Genomic DNA, 23737 nt, shown 5'->3' with positions numbered 1-23737 from the left:
ATGTAACTCTTTTGTATCGGTTGTGAATAAATAGTTGCCATTTTTTACGTTCCAATCCTCGTATTTTCTTATTTTTGTTTAGGGCTCAGTTTTGACTTATGAATATCAGAAAAGAATCTATTGGTGCTTTGGGAAATTTTTGTGCAGTTTCTTCCCTAGCTTTTTAGTATTCCATAAAAGTCTCTTAATTATTATTATTCAAGTATGGACCCAGTAGGACCATGCAAATTACAATCCATCAATGCCAAGTTTGATGGTTGGCCTTTCTTTGTATCCAAATTTGTTTCATCCTTTCTGAATGAAGTCTATTTCTTTCATCAGACCACGGTGTTCCAGACCGTTTTCTAATTTCCCTCTGACCAACTTTCCAATCAAATATCTTTTGTCTGAATGTTTTCCTATCTGAAAGGTCTGCCTGAGTTATACCGGCTCCTTTAATATCCTCCTTAATCGTAGCAATCCATATCATTGGCTCCGTTTTGGCCTTACTTCTATTTTCGTAGAATTCTACTATTTGTTTTGTCAACCTAGTTTGTGCTTTTCTTTTAATGTGCCCGTAAAATTTAAGTCTTCATTTTCTCATGTCACGATGTACTGGGTGATCAAAAAGTCAGTATAAATTTGAAAACTGAATAAATCCCGGAATAATGTAGATAGAGAAGTAGAAATTGACTCACATGCTTGGAATGACATGGGGTTTTATTAGAACCAAAAAAATACAAAAGTTCCAAAAATGTCCGTAGATGGCACTTCATCTGATCAGAATAGCAATAATTAGCATAACAAAGTAAGACAAAGCAAAGATGATGTTCTTTACAGGAAATGCTCAATATGTCCACCATCATTCCTCAACAATAGCAGCAGTCGAGGAATAATGTTGTGAATAGCACTGTAAAGCATGTCCAGAGTTATGGTGAGGCACTGGCGTCGGATGTTGTCTTTCAGCATTCCTAAAGATGCCGGTGGATCACGATACACTTGCGACTTCAGGTAACCCCAAAGCCAATAATCGCACGGACTGAGGTCTGGGGACCCGGGATGCCAAGCATGACGAAAGTGGCGGCTGAGCACACGATCATCACCAAACGACGCGCGCAAGAGATCTTTCACGCGTCTAGCAATATGGGGTGGAACGCCATCCTGCATAAACATCGTACGTTCCAGTAGGTGTTTATCAGCCAGGCTGGGGATGATGCAATTCTGTAACATATCGGCGTACCTCTCACCCGTCACGGTAGCAGTTTTGCTGTCCAGCGCCATCTGTCGGACATTTTGTGAACTTCGTTTTTTTTTTTGGTTCGAATAAAACCCCATGTCATTCCAAGCATGTGTGTCAATTTTTACCTCTCTATCTACATTATTCCGTGGTTTATTAAGTTTTCAAATTTATACTGACTTTTTGATCACCCGTTATATCTGTGTATTCTTTTACTTCCTTATCACTTCTTAGCCTGTAAGATTCTCCATCAGTAACTTTAGGGCCTACTATTTTCCTAATAATATTTCTTTCTTAGTTTTGAATTTCTTCAATATCCCTCATCCTATTTAAAATTAAACTTTCTGCTCCATAAAGACATTCAGGTTTGATTACAGTGTTGTACTGTGTAAGTTTACTGAATTTAGGAAGTGATTTTTTATTATAAATATTTTGTGTTAATCTGAATGCAGTTGCCATCTTTTGACAGCGAACTTTATTTGCAGCTTTTTCCAGACCGTTTTGTTGTATGATTTCCCCCAAGTATTTAAACTGAGATACTCTTTTTATTTTTCCATATTTCGTGTTCAAAAACTTTGGTGCCTGTTTGTTGCATGCCATGTATTTCGTTTTTTCGAATGATATTTGTGGTCCCACCTTTTCCGAGACTTCTTTAAGAATTTCAATGTTTTTTTGAGCTGTGGTAACATCCTTAGTTAAAAGTGCCAGATCATCTGCACCCCAAAGGCGAGCCATTCTACTCCAATATCACTTGTACCTAAACTGTTTGACTGGTCTATATTTTGAATCGACTTTGCTCTTAAATCTAATGATATTTTACCTCTTTGTGTTAGTACTAATAAGTTACAGTTGTAGCCTACAGCTTTCTTTATTACACTACCAGAAGATATTTGCACTTTCATTCTGTTAATTTCTATCCAGATAAATGAGTAATGTCTTTGAAACTTGCATTAGGAGTATGTGGTTTAAATAAAAAGACGAAAGTATTTTGTACATTACGTTTAATATGACAAATGCAAAACTATTACAACTACAACGTGAGTAATAAAATAATGAATAAATTCTTAACAATGCATGTAAAAGTTATTTACAATAAAAGGTACTCGTAAAATACTTGATACAGTATGTTTGGTATAGTAATACCACGTGAGACAGGAAAACTGTCCCTTATCAATACTCTACTTCCCGCAGTTCGAGACGAAATACGGAAATCCTCCTTGGCGATTACTGCTACAACAGAGGGGGAGAGTGGCGGGAGCGGAAAGGGTAGACTTTGTTATCTCAATCACCGGTGCCTGCGAATGCAGAATCAATAAATAAATAGTGGACAGAGGATAGTGAAAAGACGAGGGAGCTTACATCCTTGCTTTCCTGGCTCTATACAGGAAGAGTATGGGTAGTAAAGACAAAGAGGTGTTTTAGTTCCACTTGAAGAGTTACGGTTATTTGATGTTATGGGGCTGGCCGTATTCCTGAATTATAAGTTGTCTTCTTGAACTGCAGTACGTGCTCAAATTTGTTTCATTTTATTTCACAAAGAAACCGAGTGATAGTGAGGGATTAAGGAACCGTGTGGATTCAACTAGTGCCAGCAGCGGGCGATCTGGGGTAGACGACCGGAGTGAAACCAAAACAAGTGGAGTCGCCGGGCGTAGCGGAACAATACACGACCGCGGGCGCGGTGCGTGACATAACGCGCGGCCACTTTCTTCTGTGGCTTTCCTGGCGCTCCAGGCAGACCGCGACTCTAGAAGGCTGTGGGCTGGTCCGCCCAGCCCCCACGTGGTGGTCAGCGATGTAGCCGCTAGAAAGCGGACACACTTTCCGCTCACGAGCTGCCTATAGCGAACAGGTATCACGCGAATTGATGCTGGTACTTAGGTGCAGTGGACTGGTTGTTAGCTACCGTTAGTGGTGATTGTAGCCGCGGGTGCTACGCTTGCCCCGAAGAAGACGACAAGTGCCTTCGCAGAAACATTTAATGCCCCAGAAGAACTGCATAGAGTCTATAGACTGGGATGCTCCCTTAGGGAAACGCAGTCACCGTCTTGTCCTTCTTATTAGATATATATTTCAGCTTCATGTCACACTAGTCGTATCATCACCTGGTGCAATTCATTACCAACTCACCATATGATCCGTGACGAAAGAAAGAGAGGCGGAAAACATACCTAACTTTTATCCATTCCGGATGTAGAAACTGCAGCTGTGATGAATAAATCAATGATTTCTGAAAGCCATTATTAATCACAGTCGCAGTATTCCACATTCATTATGGATAAACGTTTTATTTCGCTACCTAACTAGGCCAGAGGAACAGTGAAAACTTACAGGAAGTGTAAACTGACGGCAATGAGAACAGTTCTCGTAATTAAATTCAATAAGCTATGTATCTTAGATAACGTTCCTCATAATTATGTTAGAGTTGTATTAGAGACCACAGTGAATCAATACAAGTAACCAGAAATGCAAATCTGAAACCACATAGGTAAATGAAACTAAGTCCCACGACAAACAAAGAGCCTTACTCAACAAAGAATTTTGTGGCCTGAACCTAGATTTAAGAACTTGACAACTTTGAAAATTCTTAGCATAGTTCGGCAATCTATGCATAACGAAAAGCTAAAAATTTCACCCATTCGAAACATAAAGCTCTCACTACTGATCTGTTTGAAAAAAATCCACTAGATTTCAGCCAGTTTTTCCTGCTCAACAACATACATTACTTGACAGCGTGGTTAATACAGTAACCATTAATTTCCACAATAGGGAAGTAAGTTGCTAATTAAAGGGCGAGAACAACATCTAAAGGTGACTGGTTGCAGTCGTCACTGAAAATCTTCGGAAACAGGTCATTTAATGATGACTTGGCAGTGAATCGAAACAGGGAATTATACAGCCTTTGTGACCTACACCTGAAATATATAGAGAAATTATTTCTCTGAGGCTACTCACACGCAGATACGTTATTAGGCAGTATTTTCACGATCACGTGAAAAGTTTTCATCTGCATTAGTTTATAAAGCTATCATCTGAAGGTACTTCGCACTGCTTTTGCAATTTGGTTGTGAAGGAGAGATGTTGTAAATGGCAATCTGCAGTTAGTAACACCAACAACCCTACGGAAGCCACTGCATCGAAATAGACTTTTTTTGGATGGGTCTTTTCTATTGTGAGACGAAATTTCATTTCGCAGTACTTGCAGCGTACTGTTTTCCAAATGGGATATTTTAACAAACAGTGTTTTTTATTTTCGAGTGAGACGTCAGTCATTGCATTTCACACGGAACAGCTCTCCGGTGATATGAAGAATGTGCCATCCAAATTTACTATAGTCTAATTAAAATTAATTGTTAATCTACGCTTTACATCACGGACCTGAGAACTCAAGGTCGCGCACAAACTACCTTCTGTTGCCTACGCGCTACTACAAAATATTAGTTTATGCGTAGGGTTCGAGAAGTGCACAACGGTTGACACGCACTACATCCACGACTTGTTTCGATGTCCCCAAGCACCGATGTGAACCGTGAGTTTTGAAGGTGCAGGGAATTACTATGACTAAGCCTTAAGCGAATTCGAGCTGAAATGCTTCGTGACAACGCTACAGCGGCACTTGGCGGACGTAAATTAACAAATTTTAATTAGACTATAATACGGAGCTTCGGATGGGTGTCCAGTGATAATTCCCGCTGAAATTACATATTAGCCTATAATACGGTGTGCAACAGGCTAATTACGTTTAATTGCCCAATTTCGAAGAACGATATAAAGAATATACCAATTTTGCGCAATGTAGCTGGCCACTAGAGTGTTTAGACTGTGTTAACAAGTAACCTGACAGGTTGGAATCCACATCGGTTTCTTAAAGTGTTGGTATTTGACGCTGTCATGGTTGGCCAGGGTATTTGGAGGATTTAAAGCTAAATTACAGAGGAGGGACTAGGTCGGGATGAGAATCAGGGAGGCTCTCTATACAAAGTAGCGCTGCTTTTCCCAGCTGACGTTCGCCGCTGTAGCCAGACGTTCTACTGACAGGATCCCTGGGCACCTTGAGAACGGAGCTCCAAACTGCGACCGCTGCCTGTCTGGAACAAATAAAAAGGAAAAAGTAAGCCAAATTTCTAAATTTTTGTCGTTTGAGTATTGAGCTGTCAAATTATTGAAACGCAAGGTGGTAAGATTTAGAAAAGTTTTGGCGCCGATGGTTACACAGGTTGAACGATTAATCTCGGTATCCGTATGCATAAAAAACCGGACAAATGCCAGTCGGACTCGCACTCGGAGGGTTCTGTACAAACTTAATTACGTATATAGATAATAGTAATAATAATGATAGTATTAATAATTTCACGAGGCTCACTCAGTGGTCTGGTGCAGATCTTTCTACTGGACGCTAGTTGTGTGTCCATAAAAATGTTCAAATGTGCGTGAAATCTTAAGGGACTTAACTGCGAAGGTCATCAGTTCCTAAGCTTACACACTACTTAACCTAATTTATCCTAAGGACAAACACACACACCCATGCCCGAGGGAGGACTCGAACCTCTGCTGGGAGCAGCCGCACAGTCCATGACTGCAGCGCCTTAGATGTGTGTCCCTACCTTATTCCAGTTATCCAACCGGGTAAAGGGGCCCTACAATTCGACGTGGAATCCGAAACCAGGTGTTGTTTCTGGCGACTCATCGAATAGTTGAGAGGTGAAGGCTAGGTTAAAATGAACACTGGAAAATCCCGCGTCCTTATAGTTTTCAGGCAGATCCATCACCGCTAGACCACCAGGCTCGACACGTATGTAGGTAGTTCATCCATAGGTTCTGATGAGTGAGTTTGCGAGTATCAAAATAATATGTGACAGTCATTGCCGTATTTATTGACTTGACGTAGAAGCTTAAATTATTTACACCACTGTAAACCTTGGTTCAAAATGGTTCTAATGGCTCTGAGCACTATGGGACTTAACATCTATGGTCATCAGTCCCCTAGAACTTGGAACTACTTAAACCTATCTAACCTAAGGACGTCACACAACACCCAGCCATCACGAGGCAGAGAAAATTCCTGACCCCGCCGGGAATCGAACCCGGGAACCCGGGCGTGGGAAGCGAGAACGCTACCGCACGACCACGAGATGCGGGCAGTAAACATTGGTATTTGACATAAATTGCAGCTCGATAACTCTAACCATTACTGAGAAAAATGTGTATTCAGATACGACAATATCTTTTGATTGCATTGATTTATAAATTTAAATTTTGTACATCGCCAAAGAACAGCAGACGTTAATACTTGGCACAAATTTAAAAACGATGCCTGTAGCCGTTCCTGAGAAAAAGGAGTCTTAACAGTCGGAGAGACAGACAGATATACAGACAATAAAGTGATCCTATAATAATTCCGTTTTTATCGACTGAGGTACAGAAACCTAAAAATGGGCCGGCCGGGGTGGCCTAGCGGTTCTAGGCGCTTCAGTCTGGAACCGCGCGACCACTACGGTCGCAGGCTCGAATCCTGCCCCTGGCATGGATGTCTGTCATGTCCTTAGGTTAGTTAGGTATAAGTAGTTCTAAGTTCTAGGGGACTGATGACCTCAGCAGTTAAGTCCCATAGTGCTCAGAGCCATTTGAACCTAAAAATGGATGTACGTGCGCTTTTCCAGCATTGCTCTGCAACGGGTGGAACAATTTCAGCCAAACATTGTAGTCAGCTGACTTAACACGAAAGACAATTAATTTTACATTTATCTGTGCCGACGCTCGAATTAAGAGGTACGTGGCATGTAATCTATAACTCTGCAACGCTTTTAGTATCTTCAGGCAAATCAGTCGTCAGACTGGTTTGATGCGGCCTACCACAATTTCCGCTCCTTTGTCAACCTCTTCATCTTATAGTAGCAGTTATTCCCAGCATGCTCGATTATTTGTTGGATGCATTCCAATCTCTGTCTCCACGCACCTCTTTGCCCTCTACGGCTCCCTGATGTCATAACACACGTCCTATCGTCATATCCTTTTTTCCAATAAATGTTTTCCAGGTATACCTTTCTCGTCAGTTCTACAGAGAACCTCCTGGTTTCTTATCAGTCGACTTAATTTTCAGCAACCTTCTGTAACACCACAATTCAAACGCTTCAGTTCTCTTCTGCAACTGCGTTTACATTTACATCTACATACCGAGGGAGATGACACAGTAGTTACCAAAATCGTCTCACGTTCGTGAGGACGACGGTTCAGATCCCCGTCCGGGCATCCACATTTAGCTTTCCCATGATTTCCCGAAATCGCTCGAAGCAAATGCCGGTATGGTTCCTTTGGAAAGAACATAGCGAATGTCCTTCGCCGTCCTGTCGTAATCCGATTTTGTGCTCCGTCTCCAATGATCTCACAGTCGACATGACGTTAAACTCTGATCTTCTTTCCTCCCATCTACGTATATACTCTACAAGCTGCCTGATGATGTGTGGCGAAGGATGTTTTGCTCTCCACTGTCACTTCCCCGATTCCCTGCTCCAGAGTCGAATAGTTCGCGGAAAGAACGATTTTTGGAAAGCCGCTATCTGAACCCGAATCTCTTTAATTTTACCTTCATGGTCTTTTCGTGAGGTATACGTAAGAGGAAGCAATTCTTCTAGGAATGTACGCTCTTGGAATTTTCGGAGTATACTATAGCATGACGCCCAACGCCTCCGTTGTAGTGCCTGCCACTGGAGTTGGATGAGGATTTCCGTGTTGCTTCCGTGGGGCAAGAATTGTACAGGCAAGCAGTGGCTTGACTTCAAGTGGATATTAGTTGCTGTAGGTATGCAGAGATAAAGAGACTTACACAGAATAAACTAGTGTGCAGAGCTGCATGACACTAGATTACAGACTAATGAACAGAACAGTAACATAGTTGATTCTTATCCATGACCGTCAAGTGTCGTTTCCTTTTGTGTACCTAAGGTATGACAACAAACACGTGGAAACAGATACTGGCGCGTAGAACGGCGGGAGTAACAGGTCCACTGTTGATAACAGACCTTCCTATTATCATAAACAATGGCTTGAGCTCTGACACCAAGTGAACGATGTACAGCTAGGCTTCAGTTCAAGACTCGGCCGCACTATCTGCTAGTGGCGAACGAAACCCCATTCCAAGCTCTACACTCCTCTCCTCTCCCCACCCCTCTCCATCCGCTCAGCGGTCTTCGAACCAGCGACCACTGCGACGGCTGGGACTCATTACAGCACGTTAATTAAATGCGAATCACCAGGACTAACTACACCATTCGACTGCGACTTACGAATTTATATCGTAAGCTTAGCGGAAAATTTCGTAATTTAAGGCAGGACAACTTGGTTCTAGCAGCATTAAGGTTTCTCACATGCTGGCTGTGAATTCGTGGTAACGAAACTTTATATAGGCTAGTATCAGGAATGTTGCCACTACGCAGTCCAGTCACATTAATGTGACCAACACCTATGTTCGACGTCAACATGCAGTAACCACTCATAGACGACAGGTGGCAGCACTGCGACTTGAGGGTATACAGGGTGTTACAAAAAGGTACGGCCAAATTTTCAGGAAACATTCCTCACACACAAAGAAAGAAAATATGTTATGTGGACATGTGCCCGGAAACGCTTACTTTCCATTAGAGCTCATTTTATTACTTCTCTTCAAATCACATTAATCATAGAATGGAAACACACAGCAACAGAACGTATCAGCGTGACTTCAAACACTTTGTTATAGGAAATGTTCAAAATGTCCTCCGTTAGCGAGGATACATGCATCCACCCTCCGTCGCATGGAATCCCTGATGCGCTGATGCAGCCCTGGAGAATGGCGTATTGTATCACAGCCGTCCACAATACGAGCACGAAGAGTCTCTACATTTAGTACCGGGGTTGCGTAGACAAGAGCTTTCAAATGCCCCCATAAATGAAAGTCAAGAGGGTTGAGGTTAGGAGAGCGTGGAGGCCATGGAATTGGTCCGCCTCTACCAATCCATCGGTCATCGAATCTGTTGTTGAGAAGCGTACGAACACTTCGACTGAAATGTGCAGGCGCTCCATCGTGCATGAACCACATGTTGTGTCGTACTTGTAAAGGCACATGTTCTAGCAGCACAGGTAGAGTATCCCGTACGAAATCATGGCGGTGAATCGAAGAAGTACAGCACATACTGACGAAACTAAAATGAGCTCTAACATGGATATTAAGCGTTTCCGGACACATGTCCACATAACATCTTTTCTTTATTTGTGTGTGAGGAATGTTTCCTGAAAGTTTGGCCGTACCTTTTTGTAACACCCTGTATACAGCGTGTCGGTGGGACACGGAAGACAGTGCAGTCCTTGTAATGTGGTAACTGTGCGGTGTATCTGACGTCCAAAAGGATATGATCATTGGCTTTCGAGCGAAGGGAGAAAACATTTCCGACACGGCTAAGTCTGTAAATTGTTCGCTTGCTGCTGTGATTAAAGTACTCGTATACTGTGTGTGGCAAAACGGCGCTATCCAAAAACAGCGCCGAGTTAACTGTGGTGCACCACGGGCCATAGGTGACAGGGGTGAACGACGGCTGCGGTGATGGGTACGGGTGAACAGACGTGCAAATGTTGAAATACTAACCATCAAGATGAACCAAGGGGCTACCTACAGTGGCTCCTCAAGGACCGTTTATCGAACGTTGCTGCGTATGGGCCTCTGCAGCAGACGCTTGGTTCATGCACGCATGCTGACTGCTGTTCATAAGCGACGAAGGCTGGAATTTGCATGCCAATACCGCAACTGAACGTCCACTGAGTGGTAATAGGTAGCCTTTAAGATGAATCACGTTTTATGCTTCATCGGACCGATGGTTGTTTGCGTGTAGAGCGTGAAACGTCTGAAGGCAAACACCCTGCAACCTGGAGTGAGTGTTGCAGGCATTCCCGGGGTGACCTCGTCGTTTTGGAAGACACAATGTATCAGCAAAGAACGCAACTATCCTTGGAAACCATGTCCACCCCTACACGCAGTTTCCTTTCCCTCGGCACCGGTATCTATCAGCAGGACAATGTAACGTGCCACGGAGCTCACAGTACCTGTGGTTCGAGGAGCACCAGCATGAGTTTACCGTACACCACTGGCCACGACACTTCCCGGATTAATACCCAATCGAGAATCTGTGTGGCTACCTCGATCAAGCTGTTCGGGCCATGGATCCTCAGCCGAGAAACACAGCGCAGATTTCTACGGCATTAGAGTCGACGTGGCCCCATATCCCTGTAGGTATCTTCCAGAATTCGTTGACTTCTTCCTGACCCTCTTGCGCTGCAAAAGGTGGTTATCCAGGCTTGTGACAGGTGGCACCCCTGACCACGAAACTTCCCGGATCAGTGCCCAATCGAGACTGTGTGGCTGCCTCGATCAGGCTGTTCGCACCATGGATCCTCAGGCGAGAAACATAGCGTAGATTTTCGCAGCCCTGGAGTCGACGGGGCCCCATATCCCAGAAGATACCTTCAAGAAGGAATTCATTGACCTCCTTCCTACACCTCCCGCTCTGCAAAAGGTGATTATTCAGGTTTTTGACAGGTGGTCACATTAATTTCACTAGACTATATATAACATGGAGATCTGTCACGAAGGCGGGCAGCGTAGCGTTGCCAAGGAAATGTTGCTAGGCGTAGGACTGGTTCTCGAAGAGAGACAGTTGTGAGCCGGCCGCAGTCGCCGTGCGGTTCTAGGAGCTTCAGTCTGGAATCGTGCGACCGCTACGGTCGCAGGTTCGAATCCGGCCTCGGGCATGGATGTGTGTGATGTCCTTAGGTTAGTTAGATTTAAGTAGTTCTAAGTTCTTGGGGACTGATGACCCAAGATGTTAAGTCCCATAGTACTCAGAGCCAGAGCCAGACAGTTGTGAATTGTTGCGGCGCTTCCCAGACTGCAGCAAGGAGTTCGTCACAAAAACAGCGCAAGGGCACATATTCTCCACATAAAACGTACTTTTGACTGCAAGTGAACGTTCTCTCTGCTCGTGACTAGTCTCTAGTGATTTGTGCAGTGCGTACCTGAATCGGTCCAGAAACAGCTGATGCGACTGGCGTAGTGACTAAGACTTTACGGAAGAGTTCTCTCCGGCGACCTTGTATCGAGGTCACATTGGTCGAACTGTTGCGCAGCTCTGAATCATTCACGAGGAACGCTTTACATTTTAGCCCCCTGTCACCTTCGCCAAGGCCGTCCGTTCTTTACACATTTCGTTTTTTGTAGCTTTCACCGTTTTCACGGAAAACATCCGTAGTTGTCAGTGACCTCACAGAGAAGTAGGTAATCACTATAATGGTCGGATCGCAAAAATAAAAATGGTTTGTAAGGAGGTGCGACATAATATTACCAGCGTGTTTCTAGTTTGTTGCTTTTCTGATACCTTTAAAAGACTTGTACGACCCACAGTGTCCTCCTTCATGAAAATTATTATTTACATCACATGTTTGTCAAAAAATTTCTGTTCTAGCGAAACTTTCACTTGAACGACGCTCATCTTGCCGTCCTCCGTTTCTTACTGTATCGCGTATCAACATCTGCATGTCTGTAGTTTGCATTTGCAGTACCATAGCACTTCATTACTGTCGCTTCAGTAACCTATTTCTGTTCCTTCAACTACGATCCGCAACCTCACAGGATTTCGCATTCAAGAAAGTAACGTACCAAGTAAAAAAATTCACAAGCAAATTTGTTACCAGAGCAGGCAGTTGATTTTCTGCACACTTTATCCCATTAACTGTAAACCAAGGGTATTATAAAGCACCTACACTTTTTTGTTACCTGTTTCTTGCCGCCTATACTGCTCAGAATTTTTGTGTCATTAACAAAACCATCGGAACTGCTTTTAGTAACAGCCTCCGATCCACCGAAGCATTTTTCATCGATTTCCTCTGTAAACCAACAAACTGAGATTAGGTGTTTCACATAGGCCTATCTGTATATTATTTCTTACACTCTTATGTAGATTTTATTCCTGTACAGAGTCCGACTGCCCATTTCATGGTCCAATAACCCTATTATCCAGAGCCGTCAGTACCTTAGATGGTATGTTGACGTACCTTATAGACCGGAAAGAACATTCGTCAACATAATTAAGGAATCAGACGAGGTGACATTTACCCTGTAAAACATTGTATCGTCACAGAACCGGCATTTACGACGGACTTGCAGAATTATCCTACTGCCGCGAACATACACCCGGCGTACGAATCACGAAGACTAAATACGAGAAGTAAGGGTTTGTACGGAAGCATATACACAGTGCTTTTTGATTGACTACTTAACAGATGGGAGGAATGTTTATCACGACCGAAATACCTCAGAACCAAGTGACACGACAACAAATGAGTCTGAAGTTTGAAGAAGGGAACAAGCGCCAAAAAACTGATTTTTTTCCACCAAGCTTGTGTTAGCATATAGATGCGCATTGTGAGCTATAGAAAGGGAATGAAAACGATTTATGTGCCGCCTCAATAGGACTTAGAAATATTCGTTGGTTTCAAGAATGGAACGTACTCGTATCCGAATTTCGAGTGCGTCCACCCTTAACTCTTTGGTCACTCTAATATCTGGTGTTGGTATCTGCTGCTCAGTTGCTTGAAACATTGTGTTTCCAGCACACAAGGATATTGTTTTGTGTTTCATGCCTGACGTCTGAGTCTAGATATTCTTCATTAAAAGTAAATGAACGATCGCTATAGATACGGTAACTGTTCTAGCTGTTTTAAAAGCGTCTTAGTTTGGCGTTTCTAATATGATGCTGTGTCTTTTTGTAGTGCGCCTACATTTAAGTTGTGTGGTGTTGAAATTACTGCTAAAACGTCTTTATCCGCCTCTGGAAGTGATATTGACTCCACAACAGTAAAAAATAAGAAAGACATATACACACATCAAAAAAAGTTTTGCATCACCTCGTAACAACCTGTACAGAAAATTGGAATATGGATCAACATAAACTTCATTTCCACCCTTTTTGTTGCTCATGAAAACCACACATTTCATGTTGTACCACCATACAGCGAGACCTTCAGAGGTGGTGGTCCAGAATGCTGTACTGACCGATATCTCTAATACCCAGTAGCACGTCATCTTGCATTGATGCATCCCTGTATTCGTCGTGGCATCCTACCCACAGGTTCATCAAGGCACTGTTGGTCCAGATAGTCCCACTCCTCAACGGCGATTCGGCGTAGATCACTCAGAGTGACGTTGTCCATAAACAGCTCTTTTCATTCTACCCGAGGCATGTTCGATATGGTGCATGTCTGGAGAACATGCTGGCCATTCTAGTCGAGCGATGTCGTTATCCTGAAGGAAGTCATTCACAAGATGTGCACGATGAGGGCGCGAATTGACGTCCATGAAGACGAATCCCTCGCCAATATGCTGCTGATACGGTTGCATTATCGGTCGGAGGACGGCATTCACTTATCGTACAGCCGACCACCAGCGGTGTACGTCGGCCCCACATAATGCCACCCGAGAACAGCAGGGAACCTCCACCTCGCTGCACTCGCTGGAAAGTGTGTCTACGGCATTCAGCCTCACCGGGTTACCTCCAAAAACTTCTTCGACGATTGTCTGGTTGAAGGCATATGCGACACTCATCGGTGAAGAGAACATGATGCCAATCCTGAGCGGTCTATTCGGCATTTTGTTGGGCCCATCTGTACCGCGCTGCATGGTGTCATGATTGCAAAGATGGACCTCGCCATGGACGGCGGGAGTGAAGTTGCGCATCATGCAGCTTATTGTGCACAGTCTGAGGCGTAACAAGACGACCTGTGGCTGCACGAAAAGCATTATTCAACATGGTGGGTTTGCTGTCAGGGTTCCTGCGAGCCATAATCTGTAGGTAGTGGTCATCACTGAAGTAACAGCCGCTGGGCGGCCTCAGCGAGACATGTCATCGACAGTTCCTGTCTCTCTGTATCTCCTCCATGTCCGAACAACATCGCTTTGGTTCACTCCGAGACGCTTGAACACTTCCCTTGTTGAGAGCCCTTCCTGGCACAGAGTAACAATGCGGACACGATCGAACCGCGGTATTGACCGTCTGGGCATGGTTGAATTACAGACAACGCGAGCCGTGTACCTCCTTCCTTGTGGAACGACAGTAACTGATCGGCTGTCGTGCCCCTCCGTCTAATCGGCGCTGTTCATGCACGGTTGTTTACATCTTTGGGCGGGTTTCGTGACATCTCTAAACAGTCAAAGGGACTGTGTCTGTGAGACCATATTCACAGTCAACGTTTACCTTCAGATATTCTGGGAACCAGGGTGATGCATAACTTTTTTTGATGTGTGTAGTTACAGTGGCACCCACAGGGAGTGGTGAGAGGGTGGGTGGAGGGGGAGGGAAGGGGCAATGAAGACATTTGTCCCTAGGATTAGTCAGTTCATTACTGGACACTGTTTGCCAACTACTTGCGTGGTGTATTCATGTCCCCATCGCTCACTTAGGGCGTCATGGGAGTTGTTTCCACTCCACACCTATGACGTCTCCTCCCGCTCTTCTCGCTGCACTAGCATCTTCGGTCCACGCCTTCTGAGGAAGTCACAAAGGCGAGCGCATCTTTCACCGAACAAGGCAGCCCACATAAGACAGCATCATGACATTTTACCCGCTACTCCCATTTCGCCGGAACTGTGATCACTCCACCCTAACTACCACAAACCCTCCCTTTATAGGCACCCGGCTGCGGAGAGGTCTGGAGGCACAGTGGGCAGGAGGCACAGTGGGCAGGCCTCAGTTACGACCCCTGTCCTCCGTGCCCTCGGGCTCCGCCGATGGACCGATGTATAGCCCCGGTTGTTTCTTCTCTCTTCTTCCTTCCGTTATTTAAAAAAATAAAAAAAGCGTAATGCATATTTTTGTGATTTATGGAGTTGAAAGAAGTAGATTCGCATCCCACTACATGTTAATAATTTTTTTCATCTTAACTTTGTTAACATATTTTGGGACTCTGTTATGAATATATGTTCCGCAACAGTAGATGTTATTCGAGATTTTCGTCTGATTAGAGAAAGAAAGATGAAATAAACATTTGATTGTTTCCTTCTGAATGTGTGGTGATTTCTGAGTGTGGTTTTAGTTGGAAATCTAAGAGGTCAGCTTAAATTTCTGCAATCGAAATGATGAGAAATAACACTCGTATTCTTTCTGGTGACAAATATTTCAGGGTAGCATTTCATAAGTCTTCCTGCAAACCAACGGCAGTCGCGGTTGACATATCTCTTTCGCTAACGGCATACGTGAGCTGTTACCCATATTAGAGATGCCTGCATCGAACGCTGAAGAAAGTCGATAACAGTTCTTGGACCTGTCGATATTGCGTGTCACGTCAAAATGACGTTTTCAGAAAGTCTTGTGAAATGAGAGCTACTCTTTTCCGAATTACAACTATCATAGGCACGTCACGAAACCACGGAACTTCCAAATGATACCAGAGATATGTCGTTGTCTGTAATGGAAGAACTTTGGCAGCGGTGCTATATCCTCGGTGGTGCTCTTGATGCTGAAAGACAACACAGAAATAAACTGAGTCATCCGCCACCAAACGAAATAAGCATCACTGCCAATCTCCTTCCGCGATAGGCAGCGGTGAATGTATGGAATGTACTGAATGTATTCGGAAAACTAAAGTATCACACGGCCTTCAGAAAACTCCTAACGATGACGTCGCAGGAAGTCGTCGAATGCTTGAGGTTACATTGAAACCTGACGCAGTAAGAAATCCGTGAAGCATTTATTGAAGAATGTCGGTGCTAAAATTCCTCATAAACTAGCTCCTTTCAATACGCAGTTCTAACCACCTGTCGCTCCCGGAACCATGACTCATCGCTGAACCCTTAAGTCTGCCCTTCCTTGTAAACATAACCAACCGTATCTACCCGATCTCAAATGAATGCTCCATTTCGTCCTTTACTTGCCCAACTGGCATCCCACTCATATAACACCTACATCCCCCCTATCATTTCCTTCTCACGAAGACAATCCCTACACCTTTCTATGTAACCTTCTCTCCAACACTTCTTACATCCCAGTTCTTAAAGTTACTGTGAGCTCCCATCATACCATGCTCTTAATCAAGATAATGTTCGTCAGATTCCATCATCTCGTCATAAATATCAACACTTATTTTATCTTCTTGATTTTTTTGTGTTAATGTAAATGTTATAGTTCAGCGACTAAAGAGCGACAATTACACCGCTGGCAGTCTTCTTCCATCGGGGCACTGTACGTAACTGTTATGAAAAGAGCATTACATACCAAAGATCTGAAGGTCATGATCTTGAATCGCTTCGTGTGCATGGAATAAGAAGATTTGCCATCAAAACATTCCTACACAGTATTGAGGGCAAGTATGCAATGGTCGGTTACCTCTATAGGAAGTTTCATTATTATGTCATGAGGATGAAATGCTTGGATTATAAAGCTGATATTAATTCCGTGGACAGTGGTGAATTTGGAGCAGGCCCCTACGTACTGCTATCGAATGACACAATACTTCAATGGAAGAACCAACGATTTTTCGGGATAGCACTGGTATCTGTAGGGGAAATAATTTTTGTGCTATTTTAGGACAAGTGTTTTTGTGTTTATTTGCCGATCGTGATTCATTGCCACCAAAATCCAACAGGCTGGGCTAGATTAATAGTAACGATGAGGAAACATGAAACCTTGGAACAGAGTGTAACAGGTGAAAAAAGGGTGAAAGCTTTGTACTGTTTAACGTCTTAGAGGAAGTTCTGAATAAACGTTGCCTAGACCTATTACAGGTTACGGAAGCCATGCATGAGAAGGAAGAGGGTTGTTCTGTCAACATGGAGCACATTTTAGCTGGTGCGCAGAACGTACCTCCAGTCTTTCCTCCTGACGTCGGAAGCGCCTACCTGCAGTAGACACGCCACTCGCTAATGGGAGGGAAGTCACTAGATAGACAACAGGAATTAGAGATAACGAGATGTCCGCTAACGGTAAACGGTGTACGCGACGCAATCTGCAGGGGACAGCGTTGCGACAGCTTTGCGACGCCGCGTCCTTGCCGTGGCAGCGGCAGTACCAGCCTGCGGTTTCCGCCAGCCCAGACGCGCCTTGCTGGGCCGCCAGCTCCCCGCCTACGTCACTGCTGTGCAAGAAACAGGTTTCACGGCATTGCAGTCGTAACTAGAGCAGGACTACTGCAGCAGTTATTAAAGCACAACGCATACTATGCTATACGTTCCTTCAATTCTTGACACTGTGCAGAAAAACGAGCTCTCGCATGGAAGTGTGCTGGCTACAATTCTGTTCAAAATAAACACGAATAAAAGAAATATATTCATACAAGTATCGACGAAAAACGCAAAACTGTAAACTACGGTGGCCGATAGATGAATGTATAACGCTGCAGTGCAATTTGACCACTCAGCTGTTAAGGATAGTTAACAGGGTTCAAATAGTTCAAATGGCTCTGAGCACTGTGGGACTTAACATCTGTGGTCATCAGTCCCCTAGAACTTAGAACTACTTAAACCTAACTAACGTAAGGACATCACACACATCCATGCCCGAGGCAGGATTCGAACTTGCGACCGTAGCAGTCGCGCAGTTGCGGACTTATCGCCGAGAACCTCTAGAGTTAACAGGGGACACGTCGATACCATACCAGGGCATAAAGTCTTTTGCGACTTTCATTTCGTCTACTCAGCTGAAAAGTAATTATACCTCGCAGTCTGGTGCGTGAACAACATACGCAGATGTCAGCACTTGAGAGAGGACCTGTAGTTGGGCTCAAAAAAGTCGGTTGAAGTAATTAGCGAATCGCTCGACATTTTAATAGGAGCGATGCAATTATCCGTCGATTTGGCGGGAATGGGTGAACCATGGCCGAACACAGCGTCAAGAAGGAAGCGGTCGACCTAGAGACCGACAGAACGTGATGTCCGAGCAGTCATCAGAGAGGCACTCAGAGCCCCGGATTAATTATTATCATGGGGCCGACGTGCAACTACTGAGCGAGGTGGCGCAGTGGCTAGCACACTGGACTCGCATTCGGGAGGACGACGGTTCAATCCCGCGTCCGGCCATCCTGATTTAGGTTTTCCGTGATTTCCCTAAATCGCTCCAGGCAAATGCAGGGATGGTTTCTTTGAAAGGGCACGGCCGACTTCCTTCCCCGTCCTTCCCTAATCCGATGAGACCGATAACTTCGCTGTCTGGTCTCCTCCCCCAAATGACCCAACCCAACCCGACGTGCAACTGGTGCTCCTGTGATCACAAGGACCATTAAGAGCCGGCCCACAGAACGAGGGCTCCTTGCGCCGATTACCACTGACCTCGGTACGCCAATAAGCCAGTTTGCAGTGGCGGCAGCCACATTCGGCCTGTAATCTTATCGACTGGAGTAGAACTATCTTCAATGATGAGTCCCGCTTCGAACTGAGCCCCGACGACCAGCAAAGATGTGTCTGGAGACGCTCTGGGCAGTCGTGGCATATCACTCTGTCGTCCGCTGTCCGGGCGGGCAGCTAGGAGTGATGGTCTGGGAGACCAATTCTTTTTGTAGCTGGACTCCTTTGGTTTTCATCCAAGGCATCCTTACAGCACAGCGGCACGATGACGATATTCTACGGTCTATTTTGCTAGCAAGGTCACCGGATCTCTCCTCAGTTATGAATGTTTCGAGCACTCCAACTAGCTCGGTATTTCGACTGTCTAACGCAGGACTTCCCAACCTTCTCAGCTTGCGGACCCCTTCTTCAGTCGAAAATCCATGGCGGACGCCTAGTCAGTCAAGAGCACAGTAACTTTAAATTTCAGAGCGAAACCCATGGGAACTGAAAGCTTCTTAATGCAAGTGCCATGTTCCCAATGCTCCCCCCACACCCCCCCCCCCCCCCACCCCACCCCCCGAAGTATCAATAGTCTGTGGTTTAGAGATGAATGAAAACAACTTGAAATTAATGATCCAATTTGAATTCCCACTGTATCCAGACACTTACTAGTGGATTTACTCACTTTGTTCAAAACACTATAGTCTGATTAAAATTATGTAAAGTCTTTCTTTGGTCGTCCTCCCTCCTCATTCATTTCAATCAGATAGATTATATAATGGTAAGACAGAGATTTAGGAACCAGGTTTTAAATTGTAAGACATTTCCAGGGGCAGATATGGATTCTGACCACAATCTCTTGGTTATGAACTGCAGATTGAAACTGAAGAAACTGCAAAAAGGTGGGAATTTAAGGAGATGGGACCTGGATAAGCTGAAAGAACGAGAGGTTGTAGAGAGTTTCAGGGGGAGCATAAGAGAACAATTGACAGGAATGGGGGAAAGAAATACAGTAGAAGAAGAATGGGTAGCTCTGAGGGATGAAGTAGTGAAAGCAGCAGACGATCAAGTAGGTAAAAAGACGAGGGCTAATAGAAATCCTTGGGTAACAGAAGAAATATTGAATTTAATTGATGAAAGGAGAAAATATAAAAATGCAGTAAATGAAGCAGGCAAAAAGGAATACAAACGTCTCAAAAATGAGATCGACAGGAAGTGCAAAATGGCTAAGCAGGGATGGCTAGAGGACAAATGTAAGGATGTAGAGGCTTGTCTCACTAGGGGTAAGATAGATACTGCCTACAGGAAAATTAAAGAGACCTTTGGAGAGAAGAGAACCACTTGTATGAATATCAAGAGCTCAGATGGCAACCCAGTTCTAAGCAAAGAAGGGAAGGCAGAAAGGTGGAAGGAGTATATAGAGGGGTTATACAAGGGCGATGTACGTGAGGACAATATTATGGAAATGGAAGAGGATGAAGATGAAGATGAAATGGGAGATACTATAATGCGTGAAGAGTTTGACAGAGCACTGAAAGACCTGAGTGGAAACAAGGCCCCGGGGGTAGACAACATTCCATTAGAACTACTGACTGCCTTGGGAGAGCCAGTCCTGACAAAACTCTACCATCTGGTGAGCAAGATGTATGAGACAGGTGAAATAGCCTCAGACTTCAAGAAGAATATAATAATTCCAATCCCAAAGAAAGCAGGTGTTGACAGATGTGAAAATTACCGAACTACCAGTTTAATAAGTCACAGCTGCAAAATACTAACGCGAATTCTTTACAGACGAATGGAAAAACTGGTAGAAGCAGACCTCGGGGAAGATCAGTTTGGATTGCGTAGAAATGTTGGAACACGTGAGGCAATACTAACCTTACGACTTATCTTAGAAGAAAGATTAAGAAAAGGCAAACCTACCTTTCTAGCATTTGTAGACTTAGAGAAAGCTTTTGACAATGTTGACTGGAATAGTCTCTTTCACATTCTGAAGGTGGCAGGGGTAAAATACAGGGAGCGAAAGGCTATTTACAATTTGTACAGAAACCAGATGGCAGTTATAAGAGTCGAGGGACATGAAAGGGAAGCAGTGGTTGGGAAAGGAGTGAGACAGGGTTGTAGACTATGTCCAATGTTATTCAATCTGTATATTGAGCAAGCAGTAAAGGAAACAAAAGAAAAATTCGGAGTAGGCATTAAAATCCATGAAGAAGTAATAAAAACTTTGAGGTTTGCCGATGACATTGTAATTCTGTCAGAGACAGCAATGGACTTGGATGAGCAGTTGAACGGAATGGATAGTGTTTTGAAAGGTGGATATAAGATGAACATCAACAAAAGCAAAACGAGGATAATGGAATGTAGTCAAATTAAATCGGGTGATGCTGAGGGAATTAGATTAGGAAATGAGACACTTAAAGTAGTAAAGGAGTTTTGCTATTTAGGGAGTAAAATAACTGATGATGGTCGAAGTAGAGAGGATATAAAATGTAGACTGGCAATGGCAAGGAAATCGTTTCTGAAGAAGAGAAATTTGTTAACATCGAGTATAGATTTAAGTGTCAGGAAGTCGTTTCTGAAAGTATTTGTATGGAATGTAGCCATGTATGGAAGTGAAACATGGACGATAACTAGTATGGACAAGAAGAGAATAGAAGCTTTCGAAATGTGGTGCTACGGAAGAATGCCGAAGATAAGGTGGGTAGATCACGTAACTAATGAGGAGGTATTGAATAGGATTGGGGAGAAGAGAAGTTTGTGGCACAACTTGACTAGAAGAAGGGATCGGTTGGTAGGACATGTTTTGAGGCATCAAGGGATCACAAATTTAGCATTGGAGGGCAGCATGGAGGGTGAAAATCGTAGAGGGAGACCAAGAGATGAATACACTAAGCAGATTCAGAAGGATGTAGGTTGCAGTAGGTACTGGGAGATGAAGAAGCTTGCACAGGATAGAGTAGCATGGAGAGCTGCATCAAACCAGTCTCAGGACTGAAGACCACAACAACAACAACATCCCTTAGGAGAACATCCAACAAATCTATCAATCAGTGCGAAGCCGAATTTTCATAGGGACAACAGGTGATTCAGCGCGTTATCGACTCGCTGAAATTGTGTTCTTCCTTTAGAATAAATCATTCAATTTTTCTGAAATTGTAATCACTTGTTTACTTCTACATGTACACTAGACCTACCGATTTCCGTTCCATACGGATAATTCCTTCGTCGAGCGCCGTGTTTTTTTTTCTATTTAATTCTCGTGTTAGAATGTATAAATGAATGAGTAATCCATAACACCATATAGTAGGAACTTATTGTATGCCGATTACCTTGTTATAGCCACCCAGAGCATATATTTTGAATTGTGGAGAACACCCACACAAATACCCTTGAAAATTTTTTCAGATACACAGAACAACTTAAACCAAATGGTAAGCTAGTCGCAAATTAAAGGTACTATGATCAGGTGTCGAACTGGATCCCTGTCAGACCACAAAGTATCTAGGAGTGACACTTGATAGATTCTTAATTTCAAGAAGCACTGCATGAACTAAACGTCAGAGGTTTCCACCAGGAACAATCTTCTACGGAAACTGAACGGATCACAATTGGGGGGGGGGGGGGGGGGGAAGGGGGGGGGGGGTTGGGTGTAGCTAACTGGCAACTATACGAAATTGTGCAGTGATTCTATGCTCTTTTGCGGCACAGCATGTAGGCCCAGTTTGGTATAATTTAGCACATGCCGAACAGGTGGAAGTAGCTCTCAATGGCACCTACAGAATCATAATAGGTTTCCTGAAATCCACTACAGTGGAATGGCTTTACCACTTCCTCTTCGAAGAGAAATAGCAGCCACTGGCGTCAATGGTGAGTTTCCTTAGAAAATCGACGGCACATAGAGCCACTGCTGTGAAAGATAGGATGCAACTATGACTCAAATGGTTCAAATGGCTCTGAGCACTATGGGACTTAACATCTATGGTCATCAGTCCCCTAGAACTTAGAACTACTTAAACCTAACTAACCTAAGGACATCACACAACACCCAGCCATCACGAGGCAGAGAAAATCCCTGACCCCGCCGGGAATCGAACCCGGGAACCCGGGCGTGGGAAGCCAGAACGCTACCGCACGACCACGAGCTGCGGGCAAACTATGACTCAACTTCCACCTTGCTGGAAAAGCATTTCTGAAGCGTCACCTCCTGGCCTCCTGGCTATGATGAGGAATGGACGACTTGGAAGTCCTTGAATAGACCGAAATCTGGAGTTGGCAGATCAAAGGTTTATTTGGCAAGATGGGGCTACATTGATCTACATGATATTCAGTGAGATTGAAGAAGACCAGACTCGTCATCATATGCTTCAACGCCGACTGTGTCTAGCACATGCACAGAAAATGAACTTCATCAACGAAGAGAAAGTGCATTGGAAGTGGCCAAGTTTTGGGAAAAAGTAATACACTGGTAGCTGTGTATAGTATGTATGTTTTTGATATGAGAAATAATAAAACTTAAATCTACATATACAGTAGCTCTTTGTTTAGTATTGTTTACAAAAGGCGAGCTCCCATCAGCATATTCTCAAAACCACAACTCCAATGGATTGTAGGTCTATGGCTCCATTATATACTTGACGCAATATGTACTTTATAGCCGGCCGCTGGTGGCCGAGCGGTTCTGGCGCTATAGTCTGGAACCGCGCGACCGCTACGGTCGCAGGTTCGAATCCTGCCTCGGGCATGGATGTGTGTGTTGTCCTTAGGTTAGTTAGGTTTAAGTAGTTCTAAGTTCTAGGGGACTTATGACCTCAGCAGTTGAGTCCCATAGTGCTCAGAGCCATTTGAACCATTTTGTACTTTATAAACAAAACAAAAACTTAGAATAATATTTGTTTACTTTTTTCAGTACGAACACTGTTACACGAGTGCGGTGCACTGAAATATCTCGCTGTCTCACTGTTGCCAACTCCACCCAAGACAAAAACAATACAAAACACGCACTTCTGTAACTGTCAAAGCGTCTGATAGCTACACACGCCGATGTCGCTTTAAGACTGTCACAACAACTGCCCGAGTGCCGGCCTTCACCTGTGGCTGCTGTATTTATTCCACTGACTTGTGACGTCATTCCCATGACGACGAACAATACCTACGTCAGAATTACGGCATGTCTTGGGATCAAA

At 44.1% G+C, this 23737-nt stretch overlaps 1 protein-coding gene across 2 annotated transcripts in view; it reads right to left on the bottom strand.

The window, feature by feature from the left end:
- Window positions 1-2200: 2200 nt before the first annotated feature.
- The window catches only part of LOC124596017 (E1A-binding protein p400-like), a 187138-nt gene continuing 165601 nt past the window's right edge, over window positions 2201-23737 (bottom strand). For both annotated transcript variants that reach the window (XM_047134972.1, XM_047134971.1), the window contains exon 7: window positions 2201-5304. The gene's annotated coding sequence lies outside the window, so the exon portion shown is untranslated. The remainder of the gene's footprint in view (window positions 5305-23737) is intronic.

Source organism: Schistocerca americana, chromosome 2 (assembly GCF_021461395.2).
Source record: "Schistocerca americana isolate TAMUIC-IGC-003095 chromosome 2, iqSchAmer2.1, whole genome shotgun sequence".
NCBI classification, from domain to species: Eukaryota; Metazoa; Arthropoda; class Insecta; order Orthoptera; family Acrididae; genus Schistocerca; species Schistocerca americana.
The sequence above is the reverse complement of the archived record's forward strand: the minus strand, read 5'-3'. Positions and strand labels throughout refer to the sequence as shown.